Consider the following 19,592-nt stretch of genomic DNA (forward strand, 5'->3'; position numbering starts at 1 on the left):
CTCGTCCTCGAGTAGGTAAATGATAAAAACAAAATTTTTGATGTGGAATGCTTCCTAACATATTCTCAATGTAATTTTCTTTATTGTGGGATGAATGTTCAGATCCGAAAGATTCAAGATAAAGGTTTATTGTTGACATAAAAATAGTAATACTTCAAGAATACTAACTAAGGAATCATGCCTTCACAAAATAACATGGCCAAAGAAAGTTATCCCTACAAAATCATATAGTCTGGCTATGCTCTATCTTCATCACACAAAATATTAATAATGCACAACCCCGATGACAAGCCAAGCAACTGTTTCATACTTTTGATGTTCTCAAACTTTTTCAACTTTCACACAATACATGAGCGTGACCCATGGACATAGAACTATAGGTGGAATAGAATGCTGGTTGTGGAGAAGACAAAAAGGATAAGATAGTCTCAAATCAACTAAGTGTATCAACGGGCTATGGAGATGCCCATCAATAGATATCAATGTGAGTGAGTAGGGATTGCCATGCAACGGATGCACTAGAGCTATAAGTATATGAAATCTCAACAAAAGAAACTAAGTGGGTGTGAATCCAACTTGCTTGCTCATGAAGACCTAGGGCAATTTGAGGAAGCCCATCATGGGAATATACAAGCCAAGTTCTATAATGTAAAATTCCCACTAGTTTATGAAAGTGACAACATAGGAGACTCTCTATCATGAAGATCATGGTGCTACTTTGAAGCACAAGTGTGGAAAAAGGATAGTAACATTGTCCCTTCTCTCTTTTTATCTCATTTTTTTATTTGGGCCTTCTTTATTTTTTTCTTTTGGCTTCTTTTCTCTTTTTTTTTGTCCGGAGTCTCATCCCGACTTGTGGGGGACACATAGTCTCCATCATCCTTTCCTCACTGGGACACTGCTCTAATAATGATGATCATCACACTTCTTTTTACTTACAACTCAAGAATTACAACTCAATACTTAGAACAAAATATGACTCTATGTGAATGCCTCCGGCGGTGTACCGGGATGTGCAATGAATCAAGAGTGACATGTATGGAAAAATTATGAAAGGTGGCTTTGCCACAAATACGATGTCAACTACATGATCATGCATGGCAATATGACAATGATGATGCGTGTCATAACAAACGGAACGGTGGAAAGTTGCATGGCAATATATCTCGGAATGGCTATGGAAATGCCATAATATGTAGGTATGGTGGCTGTTTTAAGGAAGATATATGGTGGGTGTATGATACCGGCGAAAAGTGTGTGGTAATAGAGAGGCTAGCTAATGTGGAAGGGTGAGGGCGCGTATAATCCATGGACTCAACATTAGTCATAAAGAACTCACATACTTATTGCAAAAATCTATTAGTTATCGAAACAAAGTACTACGCGCATGCTCCTAGGGGGATAGATTGGTAGGAAAAGACCATCGCTCATCCCCGACCGCCACTCATAAGGAAGGCATTCAATAAATAAATCATGCTCCTACTTCATCACATAACGGTTCACCATGCGTGCATGCTATGGGAATCACAAACTTCAACACAAGTATTTCTCAAATTCACAACTACTCAACTAGCATGACTCTAATATCACCATCTCCATATCTCAAAACAATTATGAAGTATCAAACTTCTCATAGTATTCAATGCACTTATGTTAAAGTTTTTATTATTAACAAAATAAAATTACCATGTTGTTGTAAAGGACTCTCAAAATAATATAAGTGAAGCATGAGAGATCAATTATTTCTATAAAATAAAACCACCACCGTGCTCTAAAAGGTATAAGTGAAGCACTAGAGCAAAAACTATATAGCTCAAAACATATAAGTGAAGCACATAGAGTATTCTAATAAATTCCGGTTCATGTGTTTGTCTCTCAAAAGTTGTGTACAACAAGGATGATTGTGGTAAACTAAAAAGCAAAGACTCAAATCATACAAGACGCTCCAAGCAAAACACATATCATGTGGTGAATAAAAATATAGCTCCAAGTAAAGTTACCGATGAACAAAGACAAAAGAGGGGATGCCTTCCGGGGCATCCCCAAGCTTAGGATTTTTGGTGCCCTTGGATTTTACCTTGGGGTACCTTGGGCATCCCCAAGCTTAGGCTCTTGCCACTCCCTGTTCCATAATCCATCAAATCTTTACCCAAAACTTGAAAACTTCACAACACAAAACTTAAAAGAAAATCTTCGTGAGCTCTGTTAGTAAAAGAAAACAAACCACCACTTCAAGGTACTGTAATGAACTCATTATTTATTTAGATTGGTGTTAAACCTACTGTATTCCAACTTTTCTATGGTTCATAAACTCTATTACTAGCCAAAGATTCATCAAAAATAAGCAAACAACACACGAAAAACAGAATCTGTCAAAAATAGAACAGTCTGTAGTAATCTGTAGGTTTCGAATACTTCTGGAACCCCAAAAATTATAAAATAAATTTATGGACGTGAGGAATTTATCTATTAATCATCTTCAAAAAGAAATGGCAGCAGTTCTCATGAGCGCTAAAGTTTCTGTTTTTAACAGCAAGACCAAAAAGACTTTCCCCAAGTCTTCCCAACGGTTCTACTTGGCACAAACACTAATTAAACACAAAAAACACAACCAAAACAGAGGCTATATAAATTATTTATTATTAAACAGTAACAAAAATCAAGGAATACAAATAAAATTGGGTTGCCTCCCAACAAGCACTATCGTTTAACGCCCCTAGCTAGGCATAAAAGCAAAGATAGATCTAGGTATTGCCATCTTTGGTAGGCAATCCATAAGTGGCTCTCATAATAGATTCATAAGTTAATTTAATTTTCTTTCTAGGGAAGTGTTCCATGCCTTTCCTTGATGGAAATTGGAATTTAATATTCCCTTCCTTCATATCAATAATTGCACCAATCGTTCTAAGGAAAGGTCTACCAAGAATAATAGGACATGCAGGATTGCAATCTATGTCAAGAACAATGAAATCTATGGGCACATAATTCCTATTTGCAACAATAAGAACATCATTCATTTTTCCCATAGGTTTCTTAATAGTGGAATCCGCAAGGTGCAAGTCTAAAGAACAATCATCAAATTCACGGAAACCTAGCAAATCACACAAAGTTTTTGGGATCGTGGAAACACTAGCACCCAAATCACACAAAGCATAGCATTCATGATCTTTAATTTTAATTTTAATTGTAGGTTCCCACTCATCATAAAGTTTTCTAGGGATAGAAACTTCCAACTCAAGTTTTTGTTCATAAGATTGCATCAAAGCATCAACGATATGTTTAGTAAAAGCTTTATTTTAACTATAAGCAGGAGGAGAATTTAGCACGGATTGCAACAAGGAAATACAATCTATCAAAGAGAAATTATCATGATTAAATTCCTTGAAATCCAAGATAGTGGGTTCGTTGCTATTTAAAGTTTTAACCTCTTCAATCGCACTTTTACCAATTTTTGCATCAAGATCTAAAAACTCTGAATTCTTGGGACGCCTTCTAACTAAAGTTGACTCATCTCCAGTCCCATCATTATCAACATTCATATTGCAAAATAAATATTTAATAGGGGACACATCAATAACTTTTAGATCTTCATCATTATTATCATGGAAACTAGAAGAACACGCTTTTATGAAGCAATCTTTTTTAGCACGCATCCTAGCGGTTCTTTCTTTGCACTCATCAATGGAAATTCTCATAGCTTTGAGAGACTCATTGATATCATGCTTAGGTGGAATAGATCTAAGTTTCAAAGAATCAACATCAAGAGAAATTCTATCCACGTTCCTAGCCAACTCATCAATCTTAGACAATTTTTCTTCAATCAAAGCATTGAAACTCTTTTGCGAATTAATAAATTCTTTAATATTAGATTAAAAATCAGAGGGAATCTTATTATAATTTCCATAAGAATTGTTGTAGGAATTACCATAATTATTAGAGGCATTACTAGGAAACGGCCTAGGATTAAAATTACCTCTATATGCGTTGTTACCAAAATTGTTCCTACCAACAAAATTCACATCCATAGATTCATTATTATTCTCAATAAAAGTAGACAAAGGCATATCATTAGGATCAATAGGAGCACTCTTATTAGCAAACAATTTCATAAGTTCGTCCATCTTTCCACTCAAAACATTAATATCTTCAATTGCATTCACCTTTTTACTAGTAGATCTTTCTGTGTGCCATTGAGAATAATTAACCATAATATTATATAGGAGTTTGGTAGCTTCTCCTAAAGTGATTTCCATAAAAGTGCCTCCCACGGCCGAATCTAAAAGATTTCTAGAATCAAAATTCAATCCAGCATAAAAAAATTGTATAATCATCCATAAATTCAAACCATGTGTAGGGCAATTACGTATCATCAATTTCATCCTCTCCCAAGATTGTGCAACATGCTCATGATCAAGTTGCTTAAAATTCATAATATCGTTTCTAAGAGAGATGATCTTAGCGGGAGGAAAATACTTAGAGATAAAAGCATCTTTGCACTTATTCCAAGAATCAATACTATTTTTAGGCAAAGACGAAAACCAAGCTTTAGCACGATCTCAAAGCGAAAACGGAAATAGCTTAAGTTTAACAATATCATTATCCACATCTTTCTTCTTTTGCATATCACACGAATCAACAAAGTTATTTAGATGGGTAGCGGCATCTTCACTAGGAAGGCCAGAAAACGGATCTTTCATGACAAGATTCTGCAAAGCAGTATTAATTTCACAAGATTCAACATCGGTAAGAGGAGCAATCGAAGTGCTAATAAAATCATTATTGTTGGTATTGGAAAATTCATACAATTTAGTATTATCTTGAGCCATCGTGACAAGCAAGCAATCCAACACACAAGCAGACAAGCGAAGAAAAAGCGAACGGAAAGAGAAGGCGAAAGGAAAAGAGGGCAAATAAAACAGCAAGGGTGAAGTGGGGGAGAGGAAAACGATAGGCAAATGGCAAATAATGCATGTAATGCAAAGGGTAAGAGTTGTGATGGGTACTTGGTGTGTCTTGACTTGGCGTAGATCTCCCCGGCAACAGCGCCAGAAATCCTTCTTGCTACTTCTTGAGCATGCGTTGGTTTTCCCTTGAAGAGGAAAGGGTGATGCAGCAAAGCAGCATAAGTATTTCCCCCAGTTTTTTGGAACCAAGGTATCAATCCAGTAGGAGACCACGTGCGAGTCACCTCGTACCTACACAAACAAATAAGAACCTCGCAACCAATGCAATAAAGGGGTTGTCAATCCCTTCACGGCCACTTGCAAGAGTGAGATCTGATAGACATAATGATAATAAGATAAATATTTTTGGGTATTTTTATGATATCGATTGAAAGTAAAGATTGCAAAATAAAATAGATTGGAAACTTGTATGATGGAGAATAGACCCGGTGTCATAGGTTTCACTAGTGGCTTCTCTCAAGATAGCATAAGTATTACGGTGGGTGAACAAATTACTGTCGAGCAATTGATAGAAAAGTGAATAATTATGAGAATGTCTTGGTATGATCATGTATATAGGCATCACGTCCGCGACAAGTAGACCGACTCCTGCCTGCATCTACTACTATTACTCCACACATCGACCGCTATCCAGCATGCATCTAGAGTATTAAGTTCATAAGAACAGAGTAATGCCTTAAGCAAGATGACATGATGTAGAGGGATAAACTCACGCAATATGATGTAAACCCCATTTTTTATCCTCGGTGGCAACAATACAATACGTGTCATTTCCCTTTCTGTCACTGGGATCAAGCACCGCAAGATTGAACCCAAAGCTAAGCACTTCTCCCATTGCAAGAAAGATCAATCTAGTAGGCCAAACCAAACTGATAATTCAAATAGACTTGCAAAGATAACCAATCATACATAAAAGAATTCAGAGAAGATTAAAATATTGTTCATAGATAATCTTGATCATAAACCCACAATCCATCAGATCTCGACAAACACACCGCAAAAAGAGTTACATCGAATAGATCTCCAAGAGAATCGAGGAAAACTTTGTATTGAGATCCAAAGAGAGAGAAGAAGCCATCTAGCTAATAACTATGGACCCGAAGATCTCAGGTAAACTACTCACACATCATCGGAGGGGCCATGGAGTTGATGTAGAGGCCCTCCGTGATCAATGCCCCCTCCGGCGGAGCTCCGAAAAAGGCCCCAAGATGGGATCTCTTGGGTACAAAAGGTTGCGGCGGTGGAAATAGGGTTTCTGTGGCTCTCTACGATCGATCTAGGGTATAAGAGTATATATAGGCAGAATAAGTACGTCGGTGGAGGTACGAGGGGCCCACGAGGGTGGGGGCACGCTCTCCTGCCTCGTGGCCGCCTCGTGGCGTTCCAGACTTCAACTCCAAGTCTTCTGGTATGCTTTCGGTCCAAGAAAGCTCATCACGAAAGTTTCATTTCGTTTGGACTTCGTTTTGTATTCCTTTTCTGCGAAACTCTAAAATAGGCAAAAAAACAGAAACTGGCACTGGGCCTCCGATTAATAGGTTAGTCCCAAAAATAATATAAAAACGCATATTAAAGCCCATTAAACATTCAAAACAGATAATATAATAGCATGGAACAATAAAAAATTATAGATACGTTGAAGACGTATCACCTAACACCCCGGACAAATGGGCTGGGTTTGGGGGGTCCAGTTGGAGAGCTGTTTTTCTATCTAAACATGTCCGAAGTGTACAGACTGTCTGCCCGAACATATGGGGAGGATTTGGGGGCCTCGGTTGGAGATGCTCTTAAGGCTTTTAAAAGACAATGTGCCGGTAGCTGCACCTGGAGTTGGGCAAGCAAACCCGATGATGCCTCGTGATGGCCCCACTCTGAACTCAAAAACCATAGAGACTCCGAGTTATGTTAATGAACTTCATGCTTGGGGCATTCCTATGCTTCTACTTTTGCTTGTGTGCTTTGTAGGAATTGTGGGTTATGCGGTCTACCCTCTAATTCCTCTGCCTTTTCCGTGGTGCCGCTCACAATGCATATTGAGGCTAGAGGGTAGGGACCTATTTATAGATTCCACTTTCAGGTGTTTTAATATTCCACCTGTTTCTGGAAAGATCCATATGACTCCTGAACAATGTTACCAACCTCGATAAAACATGTCAGTTTTTCCGAGTCTAAATATACTAGTCCCTAGCACACATGTGAGTCATGTGTCATGATTAGATTGTATATGCGAGATCAATTTCCAATCTTAATCATGTGGGTCAACAGCCTGCAGAGCCGATCCTGCAAAACAAACCCAGCTCTTCCACCCTGTGATGTCCCGGGAAAAACATACGTACATATAAAATTCCAGTAGAGTCGATCCCTATTAATTCCTCTATTGTATTCCATCACAGTCGTCCTCGGCACCTCGCCTCCCCACCCGCGCCTCTCGCTCCCCCCGCCCCGCCCCGCACCCCCTCTGGTGAGTGTGCGGTCCGCACCCCGATCCCAGGTACCCGACGTCAGGAGTCATCTTAACGTCCTCAGACGCTGAGCATTCCCACCCACATCAATACCTTCCCATCAAAACATCTACATAATGATGGCAGCCTAATTCCACTGTCCTCGAGACCTCCTACCAATAAACTACAACCATTGAAATACATGTTGAAAGCACAAAATATCCACAAGCATCCGGCACTGCTGACAACATACTTAAGTCACATACAATCAATTCATCTGTAAACCATGTTTTGACAACTACTCGCCTGACTGAAGTCAGCCTGAACCTGAATATACTTAGTAATCTCTTCATACCACATAAATAAAGCACCACGTACCTGATCTAATCATACCGTCCACAGCCTACATGCGATACAATGTCACTTCTCCGTCGCGCTCCTCCGCTCTCTGCCCCTACACACTACACCTCACACAATCAGTGCACAGGTTGTGCGAGACACGAATCTCCCCAGCGATCTGTTATATGCATGTGTTGAAACGTTCCCTTCGCGACACAATACAGCCTTCACCCCGCGCGGAATGCGCGACAATAACAGTTTCGTTAGCTAAGGTTGATAGTCTCCTATGAACAATAATACACAATTCCAATACCATTTAGTCCCACGCGATAGGACTCGGTGCTGTCGGATTTTGTTTTGAGATGGACCCTTTTTCCTCATAGTTCAAACATAATCTCATTGAGTATGATTTCCCTTATTAAGGTATTTTTTTTTAAGTTTGCAATTTTCAATAGAAAATATTTCAAAATATTATCTATGTAGTTCCACTCCCAAAACATAGGAAGCTCATTCCTTCCATATGAAAGTTAGAATATGGCCAAGCTTTCACTTCCATCAATGTGAATTTGTAGACGACCACCTTGCTTCATTTAGAAAAACCATATGACCTGCTATTCCATTGATGTGAAGCTTGTTATAAGACCATACATTAATATATTGAATTAGCAAACCATGTATTTATTCCCTCTTTCCCTAAATTCCGGAGAAATAACTTCCATAAAGTATATTAAGTTCCCAAACTTTATTCTTCCTCATTGAGTTTACTCCTTCCTGCATTTCTTCCACCCATAGCTTGAGTTGATGGAAAAGTAAAGCTTTCTTAAGAGACTTCAGTTATTCCTCTAAGAATTCAGAGTCACTTCCCCCCAAAAAACACACGATAATTTTCCAGATATTATCTTCCAAGTTATTTCCTCCCACTTATCCTAAGCATGTTAGTGTCAGAGTTTCACTTGTAGTTTCCTTCGGGGTCAAGATTATATTCTAGTATGATTGCCAATAATTCCACCATTATCCATACAAAACATGCTCCCACTTTCCACCAGTTTACCATTTCCAGATCAAAAAATACCCTTGATCCACTAGAAAAAAATAACAAATTTCTGATGTGTGATTTGTAGTAATTGAGAATTTCCTGCCAAAATAAAATACTTCCTTCCAGTCTACAAACCATAAGGGGTGACTGTAGATAAAAAATGGTATAAATGCAATATGTAATGCTTCTTCCAAGGAAAAAAATAGTATCAAAGATATTTACTTCCTCCACTCAATTGTGAAGTATACGGGAGTATTAAACATATTCAATTCCTCCTAGCATGTGTAGTATACGGTATATTATAATGGTGAATGAAGTTCCATGCTCTTTACATATTATAAATTGATATATTCCTGAAGTGTACTTCCCCCACCAATCAGTTGTTAAGATTTCGATATTCTTTAATCAACTTATTTTCCACTTCAGTACAACATGTGAACATCACAATAAAACCTTCCGACTTGTATAATGAGTGGTAAACATTTAACCATATAAAGTGCAACCATCGATGAGTAAAATGAACTAAACAATCTGACCTCTAGTGGGAGTGCATAAATAAATAAATACCATAAGTATATAGGAAAAATGAAGTGAAGATTTTCCTTCCACCTTAAGAAAAGGCGTGCAAGTCAAATACCCATTATATATGTGCTTCAGAAAATATAAATTCCTCCCACTAAAGTTTTGAATTCCGGAATAAGTAAGCCACTCGATCCGGTTCCATGATATGTGACCAAGTCGTCCATGACAAAATTATAAATTCCAAGCATGTGTTCCCATTATCAGCATTCCTCTCTATGGAGTTATCTTCCCCAAATAACAATTCGGGTTGCTAAATTCCAATGGATCATCAAGAAAGAATAGGTCGTTTTGTGAAATTCCGTAATGCACTAATTTTATCATTGAGCAATATTTCCACTCTTCCTTTTCCAAATAGTATTTCATAGAAAAATTGGTTCCAAGATAGAAACATAAATTAAATCCCTTCACATTGAAGTTGCATATAGTGTGTCATAACAATAATACTTTTCCTCCATCAAGGAGTTTCATGGAAAAATTTCCAATTCCAAAGTATATAAGATTTAGCAGCAATGGCAAAACACACAATATATATCATTTCGTTTGGTACTGATAGGATGTCAATAAAATTGCTATTGTATACCAGCAATATAATACAAACTTGTAACCCTCGATGCGGCTATATCTCCCACGTGTCGAAGCACGACTTAGAGGCATAACCGCATTGAAAGCAATGTCGCAAGTGAGGTAATCTTCACACAACCCATGTAATACATAAGGGAAAGAGATACATAGTTGGCTTACAATCGCCACTTCACACAATACATGAATAAAGCATTACATCATCCAAATACAATCAAAGGTCCGACTGCGGAACCAAAATAAAAGAAGAACCCCAAATGCGACAGGTCCCCGATCCGCCAACTGGGCTCCACTACTGATCAACTAGAACAACAACAAAGGACAAGATCTTCATCGAGCTCCTCCTTGAGCTTGGTTGCGTCATCTGCACAACTCATCGGCACCTGCAAGCTGGTTTGGAAGTATCTTGAGCAAACTGGTTTTGGAAGTATCTGTGAGCCACGGGGACTCAGCAATCTCGCACCCTCGCGATCAAGACTATTTAAGCTTATGGGTAAGGTAAAAGGTATGAGGTGGAGCTGCAGCAAGCGACTAGCATATATGGTGGCTAACATACGCAAATGAGAGCGAGAAGAGAAGGCAAAGCACGGTCGATAAAAGTATGATCAAGAAGTGATCCTAGAACAACCTACGTCAAGCATAACTCCAACACCGTGTTCACTTCCCGGACTCCGCAGAAAGAGACCATCACGGTTACACACGCGGTTGATGCATTTTAATTAAGGTCAACTTCAGGTTTTCTACAACCGGACGTTAACAAATTCCCATCTGCCCATAACCGCGGGCACGGCTTTCGAAAGTTCAAATCCCTGCAGGGGTGTCCCAACTTAGCCCATCACAAGCTCTCACGGTCAACGAAGGATATTCCTTCTAGCGGAAGACCCGATCAGACTCGGAATCCCGGTTACAAGACATTCGACAATGGTAAACAAGTCCAGCAACACCACCCGCTATGCCGACAAATCCCGATAGGAGCTGCACATATCTCGTTCTCAGGGCACAGGATAAGCTAAGCGTACGGGAGCCAACGTAACCCAAGTTGCCAAGGGACGGCCCCGCACGGTGCTCTAGGTTGGACCAACACTCAGAGGAGCACTGGCCCGGGGGGGGGGTTTAAAATAAGATGACCCTTGAGTCTGCGAAACCCAAGGGAAAAGGCTAGGTGGCAAATGGTAAAACCAAGTTGGGCATTGCTGGAGGAGTTTTATTCAAGGCGAACTGTCAAGGGGTTCCCATTATAACCCAACCGCGTAAGGAACGCAAAATCCGGGAACATAACACCGATATGACGGAAACTAGGGCGGCAAGAGTGGAACAAAACACCAGGCATAAGGCCGAGCCTTCCACCCTTTACCAAGTATATAGATGCATTAATTAGATAAGATATATTGTGATATCCCAACAAGTAAACATGTTCCAACAAGGAACAACATCTCCATGTTCCAACAAGGAACAAACTTCAATCTTCACCTGCAACTAACAACGCTATAAGAGGGGCTGAGCAAAGCGGTAACATAGCCAAACAACGGTTTGCTAGGACCAGGTGGGTTAGAGGCTTGGTTCAAAAATATAGGAGGCATGATAAGCAAGTGGTAGTTATCGCAGCATAGGCATAGCAAAAGAGCGAGCAACTAAGCAAGCAAAGATAGAAGTGATTTCGAGGGTATGATCATCTTGCCTGAAATCCCGCAAGGAAGAAGAACGAGTCCATGAAGAAGACAAACGGACGTAGACGAACGGGTCCTCACAAGCACAACGTTACCGGAACCAACACGAAGAAGCAACACCGGAAAGAAGCACACAACATAGTAAACAACCAACACATGGACATGGTATGATATGCGGGATGGGGTATGCGGTGCATATGCATGATTTGCAAGGGAATGAATGAACCTGGACTCAACTTGGAAATCCAAGAGTGCCACTAGATAGGTGAGGTGATTTCGGTTGAAATCGATATAAAGATCACCGGAATCGGATGCACGGTTTGGAAATGGCAAGCAAAACAAATATGGCACCGGTCTGCGATAACAACAAGTAGCCATCTAAATGCAACAAGATAATTATGCTACAGCACTCAAACATGACAACAAAATACATGGCAGGGATCCCAAGATGCTTGACAAAAGATGAACACTGAGCTACGACTAATTCATCCATTAACAGGTTCAAACAAGCATGGCAAAAGTGCAATCGGTAAACAGGTTTTAGACTTAGTGAAATTAACACAAGCCTGGAATTTCAGATCAGGTAGCACACTTTGGAGCAAGAAAACTATATGCTACAGGAACTTAACATGGCAAAGCAAGGCATCATGGAGCTACTCAAAGAGCTTAACAAAAGTCCCTTAGTGACCTTGAGCCAAAAGGGGTCAGAAAATACAATGCAAGCATGTGAACATGGCAAAAACATAATCAGATTACAGACTTAGAGAAAAACTGGAGCATGCAAATCAGATATCAAGTAGGCATGTTTACGAGCTCGATGCACTCACTACAGAGCTGTTGGGGAACGTAGCAGAAATTCAAAATTTTCCTACGTGTCACCAAGATCTATCTATGGAGAAACCAGCAACGAGGGGAAGGAGAGTGCATCTACATACCCTTGTAGATCGCTAAGCGGAAGCGTTCAAGTGAACGGGGTTGGTGGAGTCGTACTCGTCTGATTCAAATCACCGATGACCAAGTGCCGAACGCACGGCACCTCCGCGTTCAACACACGTACAGCCCGGTGACGTCTCCCACGCCTTGATCCAGCAAGGAGAGAGGGAGAGGTTGAGGAAGAATCTCCAACAGCAGCACAACGGCATGGTGGTGGTGGAGGAGCGTGGCAATCCTGCAGGGCTTCGCCAAGCACCACGGGAGAGGAGAAGGACTTGGGAGAGAGGGAGGGCTGCACCAAAGGCAAAGGTGTGTGTTCAAGTCCCTCCTCTCCCCCACTATATATAGGAGGGCCAAGGGGAGGGGGGCTGGCCCTCAGATCCATCTCCTGAGGAGGGGGCGGCGGCCAGGGGAGGTTTCCCTCCCCCCCAAGGCACCTAGGAGGTGCCTTCCCTCCTTGGGACTCTTCCTTAGGGTCCCCCTCAGGCGCATGGGCCCTAGGGAAAGTGGCGCCCCAGCCCACTTTGGGCTGGATCCCTTCCCACTTCAGCCCATGGGACCCTCCGGGATAGGTGGCCCCACCCGGTGGGCCCCCGGGACTTCCGGTGGTCCCGGTACAATACCGATGACCTTGTCCGATGGCCGAAATAGGACTTCCTATATATAAATCTTTACCTCCGGACCATTCCGGAACTCCTTGTGACGTCCGGGATCTCATCCGGGACTCCGAACAACATTCGGTAACCACATACAAGCTTCCTTATAACCCTAGCGTCATCGAACCTTAAGTGTGTAGACCCTACGGGTTCGGGAGACATGCAGACATGACCGAGATTCTCCGGTCAATAACCAACAGCGGGATCTGGATACCCATGTTGGCTCCCACATGTTCCACGATGATCTCATCGGATGAACCACGATGTCAAGGACTTAATCAATCCCGTATACAATTCCCTTTGTCTATCGGTATGTTACTTGCCCGAGATTCGATCGTCGGTAAATCCAATACCTAGTTCAATCTCGTTACCGGCAAGTCTCTTTACTCGTTCCATAACACATCATCCCGTGATCAACTCTTTGGTCACATTGCGCATATGATGATGTCCTACCGAGTGGGCCCAGAGATACCTCTCCGCTTACACGGAGTGACAAATCCCAGTCTCGATTCGTGCCAACCCAACAGACACTTTCGGAGATACCTGTAATGCACCTTTATAGTCACCCAGTTACGTTGTGACGTTTGATACACCCAAAGCATTTCCTACGGTATCCGGGAGTTGCACAATCTCATGGTCTAAGGAAATGATACTTGACATTAGAAAAGCTATAGCATACGAACTACACGATCTAGTGCTATGCTTAGGATTGGGTCTTGTCCATCACATCATTCTCCTAATGATGTGATCCCATTATCAACGACATCCAATGTCCATGGTTAGGAAACCGTAACCATCTATTGATCAACGAGCTAGTCAACTAGAGGCTTACTAGGGACATGGTGTTGTCTATGTATCCACACATGTATCTGAGTTTCCTATCAATACAATTATAGCATAGATAATAAACGATTATCATGAACAAGGAAATATAATAATAACCAATTTATTATTGCCTCTAGGGCATATTTCCAACAGTCTCCCACTTGCACTAGAGTCAATAATCTACTTCAGATCGCCATGTGATTAACACTCACAGGTCGCATCGCCATGTGACCAACATCCAAAGAGTTTACTAGAGTCAATAATCTAGTTCACATCACTAGGTGATTAACACTCAATGAGTTCTGGGTTTGATCATGTTGCTTGTGAGAGAGGTTTTAGTCAACGGGTCTGAACCTTTCAGATTCGTGTGCGCTTTACAAATCTCTATGTCATCTCCTAGATGCAGCTATCACGCTCTATTTGGAGCTATTCCAAATAACTGTTCTACTATACGAATCCAGTTTACTACTCAGAATAATCTGGATTAGTGTCAAAGTTTGCATCGGCGTAACCCTTTACGACGAACTCTTTTACCACCTCCATAATCGAGAAAATTCCTTAGTCCACTAGTTACTAAGGATAACTTTGACCGCTGTCCTGTGATCCATTCTTGGATCACTATGGTACCCCTTGACTGACTCATGGCAAGGCACACTTCAGGTGCGGTACACAGCATAGCATACTGTAGAGCCTACGTCTTAAGCATAGGGGACAACTTTCGTCCTTTCTCTCTATTCTGCCATGGTCGAGCTTTAAGTCTTAACTTCATACCTTACAACTCAGGCAAGAACTCCTTCTTTGACTGATCCATCTTGAACACCTTCAAGATCATGTCAAGGTATGTGCTCATTTGAAAGTACTTTTAAGCGTTTTGATCTATCCTTATAGATCTTGATGCTCAATGTTCAAGTAGCTTAATCCAGGCTTTCCATTGAAAACACTTTCCAAAAAACCCTACATGCTTTCTAGAAATTCTACATCATTTCCGATCAACAACATGTTAACAACACATACTCATCGGAAATTCTATAGTGCTCCCACTCACTTCTTTGGAAATACAAGTTTCTCATAAACTTTGTATAAACCCAAAATCTTTGATCATCATCAAAGCATACATTCCAACTCCGAGATGCTTACTCCAGTCCTTAGAAGGATTGCTGGAGCTTTGCATACTTATTAGCATCTTTCAGGATTGACAAAAACCTTCCGGTTGTATCATATACAACCTTTCCTCAAGAAAATCGTCGAGGAAACAATGTTTTGACATCCTATCTGCAAGATTTCATAAATAATGCAGTAATCGCTAATATAATTCCAACAGACTCTTAGCATCGCTACGAGTGAGAAAGTCTCATTGTAGTCAACTCGTTGAACTTGTCGGAAAACATCTTAACGACAAGTCGAGCTTTCTTAATGGTGACATTTACCATCATTGTCCGTCTTCCTTTTAAACCCATCTGTACTCAACAGCCTTACGACCATCAAGTAGTTCTTCCAAAGTCTACACTTTGTTTTATATATGGATCCTCTCTCGGATTATATGGCCTCGAGCCATTTATCGGAATCCAGGCCCACCATCGCTTCTCCATAGCTCGTAGGTTCATTTTTGTCTAGAAACATGACTTCCAAGACAGGATTACGTACCACTCTGAAGTAGTACGCATCCTTGTCATCCCACGAGGTTTGGGAGTGACTTGATCCGAAGTCTCATGATCAATATCATAAGCTTCCACTTCAATTGGTGTAGGTGCCACAGGAACAACTCTTTGTGCCCTGCTATACACTAGTTGAAGAGACGGTTCAATAACCTCATCAAGTCTCCACCATCCTCCCACTCAATTCTTTCGAGAGAAACTTTTCCTCGAGAAAGGACCCGATTCTAGAAACAATCCTTTATTGCTTTCGAATCTGAGACAGGAGGTATACCCAACTGTTTTGGGTGTCCTATGAAGATGCATTTATCCGCTTTGGGTTCGAGCTTATCAGCCTGAAACTTTTTCACATAAGCGTCGCAGCCCCAAACTTTTAAGAAATGACAGCTTAGGTTTCTCTAAACCATAGTTCATACGGTGTCATCTCATCGGAATTACGTGGTGCCCTATTTAAAGTGAATGTGGTTGTCTCTAATGCCTAACCCATAAACTGTCGTGGTAATTCGACAAGAGACATCATGGTATGCATCATATCCAATAGGGTGCAGTTATGATGTTCGGACACACCATCACACTATGGTGTTCCAGGCTGTATTAGTTGTGAAACAATTTCCACAATGTCTTAATTCTGTGCCAAACTCGTAATTCAGATATTCATCTCTATGATCATATCATAGATATTTTATCCTCTTGTCACGATGATCTTTCAACTTCACCCTGAAATTACTTGAACCTTTCAATAATTCAGACTCGTGATTCATCAAGTAAATATACTCAACATCTACTCAAATCATCTGTGAAGTAAGAACATAACAATATCCACTACACGCCTCAGCACTCATTGGACTGCACACATCAAAATGTATTACTTCCAACAAGTTGCTTTCTAGTTCCATTTTACTGAAAATGAGGCTTTCAGTCATCTTGCCCATGTGGTATGATTTTCATGTCTCAAGTGATTCAAGATCAAGTGAGTTCAAACGGTCCATTTGCATGGAGTTTCATGCATATACACCAATAGACATGGTTCACATGTCTCAAACTTTTCAAAAACGAGTGAGCCCAAAGATCCATCAACATGGAGCTTCTTCATGCGTTTTATACCGATATGACTTACGTGGCAGTGCCACAAGTAGGTGGTACTATCATTACTATCCTATATCTTTTGGCATGAACATGTGTATCACTACGATCGAGATTCAATAAACCATTCATTTTAGGCGTAAGACCATTGAAGGTATTATTCAAATAAACAGAGTAACCATTATTCTCCTTAAATGAATAACCGTATTGCGATAGACATAATCCAATCATGTCTATGCTCAACGCAAACACCAAATAACAATTATTTAGGTTTAACACCAATCTCGATGGTAGAGGGAGCGTGCGATGCTTGATCATGTCAACATTGGAAATACTTCCAACACATATCGTCAGCTCACCTTTAGCTAGTCTCCGTTTATTCCGTAGCTTTTATTTCGAGTTACTAACACTTAGCAACCGAACCGGTATCTAATACCCTGGTGCTACTAGGAGAACTAGTAAAGTACACATCAACACAATGTATATCCAATATACTTCTCTCGACCTTGCCAGCCTTCTCATCTACCAAGTATCTAGGGTAATTCTGCTCCAGTGGTTGTTCCCCTTATTACAGAAGCACTTAGTCTCGGGTTTGGGTTCAACCTTGGGTTTCTTCACTAGAGCAGCAGCTGATTTGCCGTTTCATGAAGTATCCCTTCTTGCCCTTGCCCTTCTTGAAACTAGTGGTTTCACCAACCATCAACAATTGATGCTCCTTCTTGATTTCTACTTTCGTGGTGTCAAACATCGCGAGTATTTCAAGGATCATCATATCTATCCCTGATATGTTATAGTTCATCACGAAGCTCCAGCAGCTTGGTGGCAATGACTTCGGAGAACCATCACTATTTCATCTGGAAGATCAACTCCCACTTGATTCAAGTGATTGTTGTACTCAGACAATCTGAGCACAAGCTCAACAATTGAGCTTTTCTCCCTTAGTTTGCAGGCTAACAAAAATCATCGGAGGTCTTATACCTCTTGACGTGGGCACGAGCCTGAAATCCCAATTTCAGCCCTCGAAACATCTCATATGTTTCACAACGTTTCAAAAATGTCTTTGGTGCCTCAACTCTAAACCGTTTAACTGAACTATCACGTAGTTATCAAAATGTGTATGTCAGATGTTCGCAACATCCATAGACGACGTTCGAGGTTCAGCACACTGAGCGTTGCATTAAGGACATAAGCCTTCTATGAAGCAATGAGGACAATCCTCAGTTTACGGACCTAGTCCGCATAATTTCTACTATCAACTTTCAACTAAATTTTCTCTAGGAACATAACTAAACAGTAGAACTGAAGCGCGAGCTACGACATAATTTGCGAAGACCTTTTTGACTATGTTCAGGATAATTAAGTTCATCTTATGAACTCCCACTCAGATAGACATCCCTCTAGTCATCTAAGTGATTACATGATCCGAGTCAACTAGGCCATGTCCGATCATCACGTGAGACGGACTAGTCATCATCGGTGAACATCTTCATGTTGATCGTATCTACCATACGACTCATGCTCGACCTTTCGGTCTTCTGTGTTCCGAGGCCATGTCTGTACATGCTAGGCTCGTCAAGATAACCCTAAGTGTTTTGCATGTGTAAAACTGTCTTACACCCGTTGTATGTGAACGTAAGGATCCATCACACCCGATCATCACGGCGTGCTTAGAAACGACGAACTGTAGCAACGGTGCACAGTTAGGGGAGAACACTTCTTGAAATTTTAATGAGGGATCATCTTATTTACTACCGTCGTTCTAAGCAAATAAGATGTATAAACATGATAAACATCACATACAATCAAATAGTGACATGATATGGCCATCATCACTTTGCTCCTTTTGATCTCCATCTTTGGGGCTCCATGATCATCATCGTCACCGGCATGACACCATGATCTCCATCATCATGATCTCCATCATCGTGTCTTCTTGAAGTTGCCACATCATCTATTACTTCTACTACTACAGCTAACGGTTAGCAATAAAGTAAAGTAATTACATGACGTTTATGTTGACACGCAGGTCATAAATAAATTAAGACAACTCCTAGGCTCCTGCCGGTTGTCATACTCATCGACATGCAAGTCGTGATTCCTATTACAAGAACATGATCAATCTCATACATCACATATATCATTCATCACATCCTTTTGGCCATATCACATCACATAGCATACCCTGCAAAAACAAGTTAGACGTCCTCTAATTGTTGTTTGCATGTTTTACGTGGCTGCTATGGGTTTCTAGCAAGAACGTTTCTTACCTACGCAAAAACCACAACGTGATATGCCAATTGCTATTTACCCTTCATAAGGACCCTTTTCATCGAATCCGATCCGACTAAAGTGGGAGAGACAGACACCCGCCAGCCACCTTATGCATCTAGTGCATGTTTGTCGGTGGAACCGGTCTCACGTAAGAGTACGTGTAAGGTTGGTCCAGGCCGCTTCATCCCACGATGCCGCCGAATCAAGATAAGACTAGTAATGGCAAGCATATTGAACAAAATCAACGCCCACAACTACTTTGTGTTCTACTCGTGCAAAGAAACTACGCATAGACCTAGCTCATGATGCCACTGTTGGGGAACGTAGCATAAATTCAAAATTTTCCTACGTGTCACCAAGATCTATCTATGGAGTCATCTAGCAACGAGGGAGGAGTGGATCTACATACCCTTGTAGATCGCGCGCGGAAGTGTTCAAGAGAACGGGGTTGATGGAGTCGTACTCGTCGTGATTCAAATCACCGATGACCAAGTGCCGAACGCACGGCACCTCCGCGTTCAACACACGTACAGCCCGGTGACGTCTCCCACACCTTGATCCAGA

Source organism: Triticum urartu, chromosome 7 (genome assembly GCF_003073215.2).
Source record: "Triticum urartu cultivar G1812 chromosome 7, Tu2.1, whole genome shotgun sequence".
NCBI lineage: Eukaryota > Viridiplantae > Streptophyta > Magnoliopsida > Poales > Poaceae > Triticum > Triticum urartu.